Below are 10968 nucleotides of genomic sequence, written 5' to 3'. Positions count from 1 at the left end.
GACCCGGAATAGTACTGCCAGAACGAACGATATCCAAAATGTCTTCTAGTTTACAAACTTCAGCCATTCTGCTTACACGGGGGTCACTACTCGTTCTGTTTTCAATCGTCCCCATCACCACACTTATTAAAAGGGTATTGACTACATTATGATCAATATATACAGAGCGTTTTGCATAGTAGTTTCCCATTTTTATTTTACTTAAAGAAAAAAGTCACTGCATCGAACAAGTCCCTGGCTTCTTCTCCATCCGACTGCTGTTTGTTAGTCTTCTTCTTCTCCATCCAACTCTGTATGGATATTTCAAGTCTCTCCTTGAGGCATCTGCATTTTACAAGCTTGTGCTGAAAGGCTTCCGAAGCGCGTCCTGGAAAAGTCATTGTGTACAAATAGTATGTTGAAAATCAAAAAAGAAAACTCAATTCAATACAAATTAATGAATATTTTACCCTGTTCTAAAGTTTTGCACCCTTAAAGAAAAACCCCTTCCTTACCAACTACTTCATATTATACCCTTTGTTAAGTGTTGCGTACATCAGGGTGTATCTCAAAGTATCTTGGTAACATAAAATAACTAAAATATATAAGTTTATCAGAAAAGAAAAAACCTTGTTTATCTGAACAAGTGTTGCATACACCAAAGTGTGTTTAAAAGTATCTTAGTAACACAAGAAAAGAGAAAAAAGCCTTGATGTCAACAAAACTGTATTTTTCCACTGAAATAGCATTAAAATAAAAAAAAGGTGCCTTTAAAGAAAATGTATTCAGACAAAGTATTTTATTTTCAAAAAAAAAAAAAAGTTTAAGGTTTTGCATACATAAAAAGTGTATCTTACAGTTCCTTTGTGAGAGAATTACACACAAATCTGCCAAGTGTCAGGGAAAATTGTTAAAATCACAAACTTACCTTTTAGAGAAACAGTCTTTAAGAAAAAATCTAATCAGACTGTACTTCATTTTCTAGTTTTAAGGTTTTGCATCCCTCAAAGTGTGTCTAAAAGTATCTTGGCAAGAGAAAAAAAAGCCAAAATCTGCCTTTAAAAGAATCCGAATTCCTTATAAAGTACTTCATATTCAACCAGTTTCAGTTTTCAGACACCAAACTGTATCTAAAAGTATCTTGGTAACACAAGAAAAAGAGTAAGTGTAATTTCTTCGGTAATGTTACAGAATGTTTCTGAAAAATGAAGATTCCAGGACCACTTTAAATGTTTCGTTTACAATACTATTACATATAGAGGAGAGCTCTTCTTCGGGAACATCCTCTCCCCTACTTTGTACCATCCAGTCATTAAGCCCATATCCATTATCCTGGTGATAATAAGGGTAGGCTACATCAGACTTGGTTTTTCTCAGATCCATGGCTAGTTTTCAACGGTCGTCTTGGTGGGGTCCTTCGTTTAGGTGATTTGCTGAGTGGGGTGGGACTTATTGCGTTGAGTGGGGGGAGTCAGTGTAGAATTGAGAGTTTTTAGAAAAAAAAAGTTCTTTAAGCGTTGTAGCTTTTTCATCTCATCTCCAGCAATAGGTCATCATTTAAGAACAAGTAATAGTTTTGTCAAGATTCTACAGAAAAAAGTCAAAAAAGTATAGTATGTCAGAAATATGTAAAAGTCATATAGTATGTTGAAAAGAAAAAAAAAGAAAACTCAATTCAATACAAATTAATGAATATTTTACCCTGTTCTAAAGTTTTGCACCCTTAAAGAAAAACCCCTTCCTTACCAATTACTTCATATTATACCCTTTGTTAAGTGTTGCGTACATCAGGGTGTATCTCAAAGTATCTTGGTAACATAAAATAACTAAAATATGTAAGTTTATCAGAAAAGAAAAAACCTTGTTTATCTGAACAAGTGTTGCATACACCAAAGTGTGTTTAAAAGTATCTTAGTAACACAAGAAAAAAGAGAAGAAAGCGTTAATGTTAACAAACACTGGATTGTTCCACTGAAATAATAAATAAATAATTTCAAAAAGTGCTCTTAAAAAGAACAAATGTATTCAGATAAAAGTATTTTGTTAGACTATTAAGTCCACGATGGTTATATTTAACCCCTAACCCATTTGTATTATATGTTTGTTGTCCTAATAAAGCCAGAGTCACCTGAAATAATTTTGTCTCCAGACCTTTTTTATTTTTTACATTTTGTAACAATCTTAAAACATTTGTGGTTTGACTCTTTTTAAAAAAGTTCTTTTTCATCTATCATTTTCAACCAAGCAGCAAGAGGTCAAATGTAAGAACAAGTAATAGTTTGTCACGATTTTACGGGAAATAGTCAGAGCGCTATGTCACATCTTAAAGACAGCTTGAACTGGATAAATGGTTAGTCTTTTTCAAACATACCGTACGTTCTGCATGTTAGTATATCTGGCCCATCGATTTAGACCCTACTGCCCTAGACGCATGCCCTCAATAGGGTAGTCACGCTTTGGGAAGAGGTGTTTCATTTCACAGATCCACCTTGATTGTTGTTGTGAAGAGAGACGGGGGAGGAACATTCAGAGGATGAAGAAGCATAAACATAACTTGTTTGTAAAACGGACAGCACGTCAGTTTCAAGAAAGATGACACCGTGTTTATGTATGACATGCAAAATATCTTGAAGTCCTACAAAAAAAAAAAAGGGTACAAGTATATTGTGTTGAAAATATCGCAAAAAGTCGTAATATTGTATAATGTATTAGTTGCATGTTGTATTTTTGCTAGCAATCACTATGTAGTTTTTTCAAAAATATAATGGAAAAAAAAAAAGCGAGAAAGACAAAAACAAAATACGTTGAAAAGGGGATGAGTATGTCTGGCTCTCGGGGGGTTGGTGTGTTAAGAGTCACAGTCTTAAAGAAAATCTGCTCAGAAAAAGTACTTAACTTTCTACCAGTTGTAAAGTTGTCATACATAAAAAACGCTATCAAAAAAGTAAGAGACTTACTGTTCCTTTGTGAGAGAATTACACACAAATCTGCCGAGTGTCTGTAAAAAGTCTTAAAAATCACAAAACCTGCCTTTTAGAGAAACAGTCTTTTAAAAAAAAAGATATGATCAAGGGGGCATTAAGATCTTTAAACTATTAAAACCCTCTTCAAAAGAGACTTCCCCTTCACTGTCCTGCTTCATTGTAGGATTTCTGCCATGTCTCTACTTCAGTTTAACCATCTCTGTTATTATGTGATGGAATACTAGATAAATAAGTAATTAGATACCTTACCGTTACTGCGCTCATAAAGAATGATAAGAATAAGAATAATGCGTATTGAACTGGTTTAATTAATTAGTGATTTTATTTAAGGTAATTAGTTAGAAGCCCTATTTTATCAGTATGTCTGCACAGCAGTTACAATGGTCAAACTACATTAACACAGAATTGTCCCCATTCTTTCTTTAATAGTTACTAACATTAGATATTTTTAATGAGATATGGACCGCAAAACAAAAGATATCCCTGGTTTTCATTTAAAAAATCAAGTCACTGAATGCAAGTAGTTGCCTTAGCTTATTTTGTTATGAGATGATGATGATGTGAATTACTGTTCAAATTAGTTAATGTAATAATCGTTTGGTTATTTTAAGCATAGCCTAATGTTACATTTATGTGCTTAAGAATGCCTTCAAGACAGAGGAGACTGAAGCATATCTTCGGCTGTAGGTGTCTGAACCCGGCATACAAACTGCATTCGTTTCTGGACTGGAGCACCCAACGGAACAACTAATTCTTTAATAAAGTTTTTCAAAACTTGTTGAAGAAAAAACGGTATACAACATTATATAACCGCCATTGACATAAAGGCATGTATGGTAGAAAGATTTAACCGTACGCTGAAAACTACTGACTTTCTATATATTTAAGTATATTACCTACCTCCCTCTGTTTACAACATGTTTGTCTCCATAGGGGGTTTATGGCTTCTCCATAGGGGGTTTGGGGGTTTCCCCCCTCCCTTATCCTTTAGCAAAAAGGCTGACTTTTTAAAATATCTGTTTTTTATATGCTTTACTTTGATTTGGAGCACCCAACGGATGGCTGTAAGTTGTCACCGGTGTCTCGCTGATTAAATTCATATCAAGACGTCTCTTGGCCATTTTCTCTCGACTTGAAAAATATTTAAGAGTGACGCTGGCTTTTTATTTAGACAGAGGGAGAGGGTGAGGGGCGGGGAAAGTGTGTGTGTGTGTGTGTGTGTGTGTGTGTGTGTGTGTGTGTGTGTGTGTGTGTGTGTGTGTGTGTGTGTGTGTGTGTGTGTGTGTGTGTGTGTGTGTGTGTGTGTGTGTGTGTGTGTGTGTGTGTTCCCCCCTCCTCCACCATATGTTCTCTCCCCTCATGTCCTGTCATGTCCTGTTCGCAAAAAACAGAGAGGTTTAAATATATGTTTTTTTAGATGCTTTACTTTTGATTAATTTCATGTTATTTTGCAAGTATTTGTAAGTTACATTCGATACTATATACAGGATTAACCACACAGGAAGTGGTTAGGAGGCGGGATATATATATCCTAGACATATTAATTGATTGAAAACAACGGCATTTTATTTTTCTCATTTTTTTAATTTTAATTTAATTTTAATTTTAATTTTGTAAACCGGAAGCGGGGGCGGGACATCCGCCGGAAGCGGGGGCGGGACATCCGGTCAAACGAGGCGGGACTTCCGGTTTTCAAAATAAAACAAAAAGGCGGGACTTCCGGTCAAATAAGGCGGGACTTCCGGTCGAAAGGGGGCGGGGCGACCTGTCACTTTTTCTGCATACTAATGAGATTGATATGGCATTTGTATCACTACTGTTGTGCCTGATTCCAGAGATGTAGCATAGAAGATATTCATATGAAAATTACTTGACTGGAAAATGCTATCCTACCAGAGATAAGGACTTATAAAACAGCACATACTGATGTGTGACTTGCACAATGTAAATCTGGCACTAGTTCTCCCTGCATTATTTTTGACACAGAAATATAGTTACAGTGACTTGTCCGACCTCCAGCCCTCCATCACCCTGCTCTGTGAGACATCACCACGTCTCATGCTCAACTTCTCATGCATCAGAGCCGGCTAAGCCTAAGCAGGTGTATGTTTAGACTTGAAAGGCTTACACCCATACTAATATAGAATCCAACCATGAAACACAAAGCTGTCATATCATCGCTGCCTTGTCTCAACAGCCAGCTCCGCTAAAGCACCCACTGCCTCACTCCGCTGCACAGGGCTGTAATGACAGATACCTGTGTGTGTGTGTGTGTGTGTGTGTGTGTGTGTGTGTGTGTGTGTGTGTGTGTGTGTGTGTGTGTGTGTGTGTGTGTGTGTGTGTGTGTGTGTGTGTGTGTGTGTGTGTGTGTGTTGTGTGTGTGTGTGTGTGTGTGTGTGTGTGTGTGTATGTGTGTGTGTGTGTGTGTGTGTGTGTGTGTGTGTGTGTGTGTGTGTGTGTGTGTGTGCAACACGTTCTCACTCCCATCCCGTCACATATTGACGGACGGTCAGGGCCCCTCCCCGTCGCTATATTACGTACAGGGTACCCCTTTCCCGTCATTTTCTACGGGCAGGGCGTCCCATAGACCTTCATTGCGGACAGCGGACCCCTTGACCGTCAGGTTTCTACGGGAAGGGCGTCCCATGGACCTTCATTGCGGACAGCGGACCCCTTGACCGTCAGGCTTCTACGGGAAGGGCGTCCCATAGACCTTCATTGCGGACAGCGGACCCCTTGACCGTCAGGTTTCTACGGGAAGGGCGTCCCATGGACCTTCATTGCGGACAGCGGACCCCTTGACCGTCAGGCTTCTACGGGAAGGGCGTCCCATAGACCTTCATAATGCCTATTTTAAGGTTCATTTGGCCATTAAAATGCGTTTTGATGTCATTGTATACGAGTAATGAGTTTTTATTTCTGATTATTTGTGCAGTACATGTACATGATGTTTAGTTTGCTAGTTATGACGAAGATTACTTCATGAATGTGTACACATTCATGGTTGCTAAGGTGGTTGCTATGGACGCTGCAACAGCTCCCAGACCACGTGATCAACAACAATGGCTGTCCTTCATGTTATTCTCGGTGGAAAAATGCCTATTTTATGGTTCATTTGGCCATTAAAATGCGTTTTGATGTCATTGTATGCGAGTAATGAATTTTTATTTCTGATTATTTGTGCAGTACATGTACATGATGTTTAGTTTGCTAGTTATGACGAAGATTACCTTACGTCTGTGAGGAAAATGCATGGGGCTCAGAGCCTCGTATTTTTAAATATTTTTTTCCTTCTAATTTGTTATTCTTTTCAAAATAACACACTGTTATTTACTCACCAATAACATACAATTATCCTTGCTTTTATTTATTGGTTTAATTCCATAATCTCGGTCTTTTTTGGCGTTCGTCAGGAACTGAATATAAAAATAACCGGAAACAGACGTGGGCATTTCGAGCAATTACCCAAGATTCTCAGCTACGCTGATTGGATGTTTTAGCCGCAATGCATGCTGGGATTTGGTGTTTATATTATATGAAATCCGGAAAACATTTGAAAAGACTAAAATAATACTTAATTCCGAGTGCTCTTGCTTTTCTCTTTGAAAGTCATCACATAACGGCATTGTAATACACGGTTCGGCTGCATTAAATATTACAGATCTGCCGTAGTTCTTTATTTATAGCGCCCTGATGATGAGACCTATGGAAAAACTGAAGAAATGCCGCCGAAACTGAATACTTGACGTGGATCATAAATATATCAACAATTAAAAAACTTCTCAATTTCTCTTCACACAATACGTCTCCTTGCAGTATCAACACTAATTCGGCTGACTTTTACATTTGATGTAATTCATAGATAGGTTATATTTACACCATAACGGTGCACAGCTGATAAAAAAGGACTGTAGTTTTTAAAGATATTACTGATTTGAATTGGATTGCATTTTGAATGTAAGAATGTAAATACTGATTCTGAAATAGTATAGCAATATGCTGTAAAATTATGTGAAAGCATGAATAAAACTACACATCTTCAGATGTTGTACATAAGTGTCTGTGTGTACCTTGTGTGCCTAGTGGTTAAAGCACGTTATTGAATTATTGTTTTTATGTGTTATATTTGATTAAAAAAATATTAAGAGTACATATACTTTCATAGGGGGAAAGTAGAAGGTCTGTGATAGAAATATAGAATATAAAAAATCAAGAAGATACTATAAGTGATCTCTTCAATAAAACAGTTTAGTGCAGGATGTACAAAGATATTAATAGGAGGAGGTGCAAAACAGAAAAACGAATTAACCTTTATTTAAACATTAAATAACAGATTACGGTCTTCTTTTAAATAAGAAAAAAACGTTGGGGGTATCTATCTACAGATAAATACAAAGTACTTAACGTCTAATATATTGCTTTCCTGCAATGTTAACTATGTTGAAGCACTTATTTTAACTGATATTATACATATGGATTATACTCTTATGTATGTAGATAGAATAAGAAATGTGCAGAATATGACAGTTTAATGGTGGAGGTACACACATATTGATAGATGTCTTGTACTGCACTGTTGAGGGACCTGTGACCCACGTTTTTCATTCATTTCATAACTACACCGTAAGTTGTGTAAATGATATGTCAATACACCTTTAAAATCTTGAAATCTTGAAAGGGATGTGCAAAATAGCCATAATATATAGTCTTTAATTAACTATTAGTAGAGAATAACAAGTAATTAATATACTTTATTACTCGTTTCCATTCATGTCAATTGCAGATACATGTTTAGTCTTCTCAAGCACAAGTATCAAATATCTCTCCTGATTGTTGGCACTTGACAATCACCTTATCTGAATTTTACTCAGGTGTAACTAAAGTCTGATTTAAGGGTTGTTTATATTTCACATAATTAATCAGAATCTGCAAAGTAACTCAAATAAATGCAGTGGAGTAAAAATACCAGGTTAACCTCTGAATTGTAGTGGAGTAGAATTACAAAGTATCAATGAGCTTTCATGTGGGTATATTAATGCTATATATTGATGCTGCGCATTATGGACAGCGATTTTTATCCATTTATTAATTATATGTTTTACATTTGATAACACCAATGTGTTTAATACTGGTAACTAGGGTTGGGTATCGTTTGAATTTCCACGATTCCGATTCCGATTCTACTTTTCGATTCCGGTTCTTAACGGTTCTCGATTCCGATTCTTTGAGGGGCAGGGTAAAAAAATGATACATGCTTCTTCCACCAAAAAAATTACATTTATTCGAGAAACTTTTACACAGGTTAGTTTAAAGTAATATTCACATTAATCAGTCTGTTTATATTCACTGCTATGTAACTTTAACCTGAGAACCCCTGAAGCTACAACAGTTCAACTTTTAAAAACAGTTCTTGTTGAGAAAAACAAGCATATCTGCCTTCTCAGGCATACCGGGAAGAAATGTTTGAACATTTTGAAGTAAAATGCTTCAATCTGGTGCACACGCAGAATTACTAGAGACTAGATCTAGGGGCTACAACTCCAAACACCCATATGAAATCGGGTTTACATTTGAATAATTAAATAACAAATAGCCTACATGTAATGCATTTTATTTTTGTTGTTCATTCATATCTTATTTTACTATTTTATTTATGCATATTTTTTTATCTCTCCAGTTTAAAACGATATGTCTGGTTTACTGTCCTATAGTATACATTGGAATGATTTCAAACCTGTTTTATCCCAATAATTATAAAGGAGTGCCTTGGAAATATGTGTTTACATAAATTGTGATCAAAACGTTTGAGACCCACTGAGATAACTTAGACTAAAGTGAACTATCTAAACACTGAGAGTCCTTTACCTCACTGAGCTGAAGTTATCAGCCTCTCAGTCTGACTGGAGAGGACTCTCCCTCCACATCATTGTAGAAACATCTTCTTCTTCCGTAAGAGCAGCTAGCACCAGATGCTAATAACAACAGCGCCGGTTCCAGTGCACCCTCGTGACCTGCGGTTGCCAGATAAGCCAACATCCCCCATTTTCATCACTTGCAGCGCCCAACGTACAGGGCAAATGAAAAGTGTAACCGGGATGAAAAGGGTGTTACATTTACTTAATTATGAATGTTGTTACATCAAGGCCGAAAATTAGGATGAGCACCAACGGTCAAAACATTTATTTTTTCTCCCAGAGCTGTCAGCGCAGCGCCTCCACAGATCTGGCGCCCTAGGCGAACATTTATAATGCCAGTGCGACAGGCCGGCCCTGGTCTCAGGTTACACTGTAGGAAATGTAGATACAACGCTACATTTCCCGCCCCGCTGCAGTCATGCAGTAGGCTACGGAGAGCGGCGAGAAACATTTCCTCAGGAATCGAAAAGCGGAACCGAAATTCACATTTCTAAATGATACCGTTGGAATCGAAATATTGGAACCGGTTCCGAACCGGAACCGGTTCTCGGTACCCAACCCTACTGGTAACTTCTAATTGTGGGAAAACGAAAAAGTTCAGTAGAGACGTCCCATAGAACATTTTGCGAAACACAATAGTGTAGTGTGTAGTTCTGGGGGGGCGTTCGATTCCAGTTTTGGATAGTCTGGCGTGGTTTCGTTCCATTTCACACAGCTGTTTGACGCTGTAACCTTGGCGCACTGCCACTCCAACATCCAATCCCAGACCTAGAAGAGTAATCACGGGGACTGTAGTCCTCAACGATAGCTGGGGATTCTGGGTAGTGTAGTGTCTTCGGCCGTCCTAAACTCAAACATTTTGACAATCGCAATGATGCTCGAACTGTCCCTTATAGGCCTACGTCTGTTTCCGGTTATTTTTATTTTGAAATTCAGTTCCTGACGAACACCAAAAAAGACCGAGATTATGGAATTAAACCAATAAATAAAAGCAAGGATAATTGTATGTTATTGGTGAGTAAATAACAGTGTGTTATTTTGAAAAGAATAACAAATTAGAAGGAAAAAAAGATTTTAAAAATACGAGGCTCTGAGCCCCATGCATTTTCCTCACAGACGTAAGGTAATCTTCGTCATAACTAGCAAACTAAACATCATGTACATGTACTGCACAAATAATCCGAAATAAAAACTCATTACTCGCATAAAATGAGATCAAAACACATTTGAATGGCCAAATGAACCTTAAAATAGGCATTATGAAGGTCTATGGACGCCCTGCCCGTAGAAGCCTGACGGTCAAGGGGTCCGCTGTCCGCAATGAAGGTCTATGGACGCCCTGCCCGTAGAAGCCTGGCGGGCAAGGGGTCCGCTGTGTCCGCAATGAAGGTCTATGGGACGCCTTGCCCGTAGAAAATGACGGGAAAGGGGTACCCTGTACGTAATATAGCGACGGGGAGGGGCCCTGACCGTCCGTCAATATGTGACGGGATGAGAGTGAGAACGTGAGAGTGAGAACGTGTTGGTGTGTGTGTGTGTGTGTGTGTGTGTGTGTGTGTGTGTGTGTGTGTGTGTGTGTGTGTGTGTGTGTGTGTGTGTGTGTGTGTGTGTGTGTGTGTGTGTGTGTGTGTGTGTGTGTGTGTGTGTGTGTGTGTGTGTGTGTGTGTGTGTGTGTGTGTGTGTGTGTGTGTGTGTGTGTGTGTGTGGACAAATAATATACATGTTTACACATACTTAACAAGGTGTACTGTACTTCATTGTGTTTACTGTAGCTCACCTACAGTATGGTTTGCACTTAAACCCTTAAAGTACACAGTGTTTTGCCCTTAAGCCTTTCTGTCATTATTTGCATGACATTTGGAGTCGATTGATTGAAAATCTAGGTGTTATGGAAAATCTCAAGCTTAACAAAAACTTGAATACTTCACAAGGGGCTCACTCAAATTATTTGTAAGTCTGTTAACCTTTTCTCTCCTACATTGTTCACTAATTGTGACTCCAAACATTAGTTGTTAGTTCTTTGAATCTCTATCCCCACTCTCAAAGTGTAGCAAGTTGTGTTTAGTTTTTTTTTTGCTATATGTTTATGT

This window comes from Pseudochaenichthys georgianus, chromosome 1 (assembly GCF_902827115.2).
Source record: "Pseudochaenichthys georgianus chromosome 1, fPseGeo1.2, whole genome shotgun sequence".
NCBI lineage: Eukaryota > Metazoa > Chordata > Actinopteri > Perciformes > Channichthyidae > Pseudochaenichthys > Pseudochaenichthys georgianus.
Note: the sequence above shows the minus strand (reverse complement) of the source record.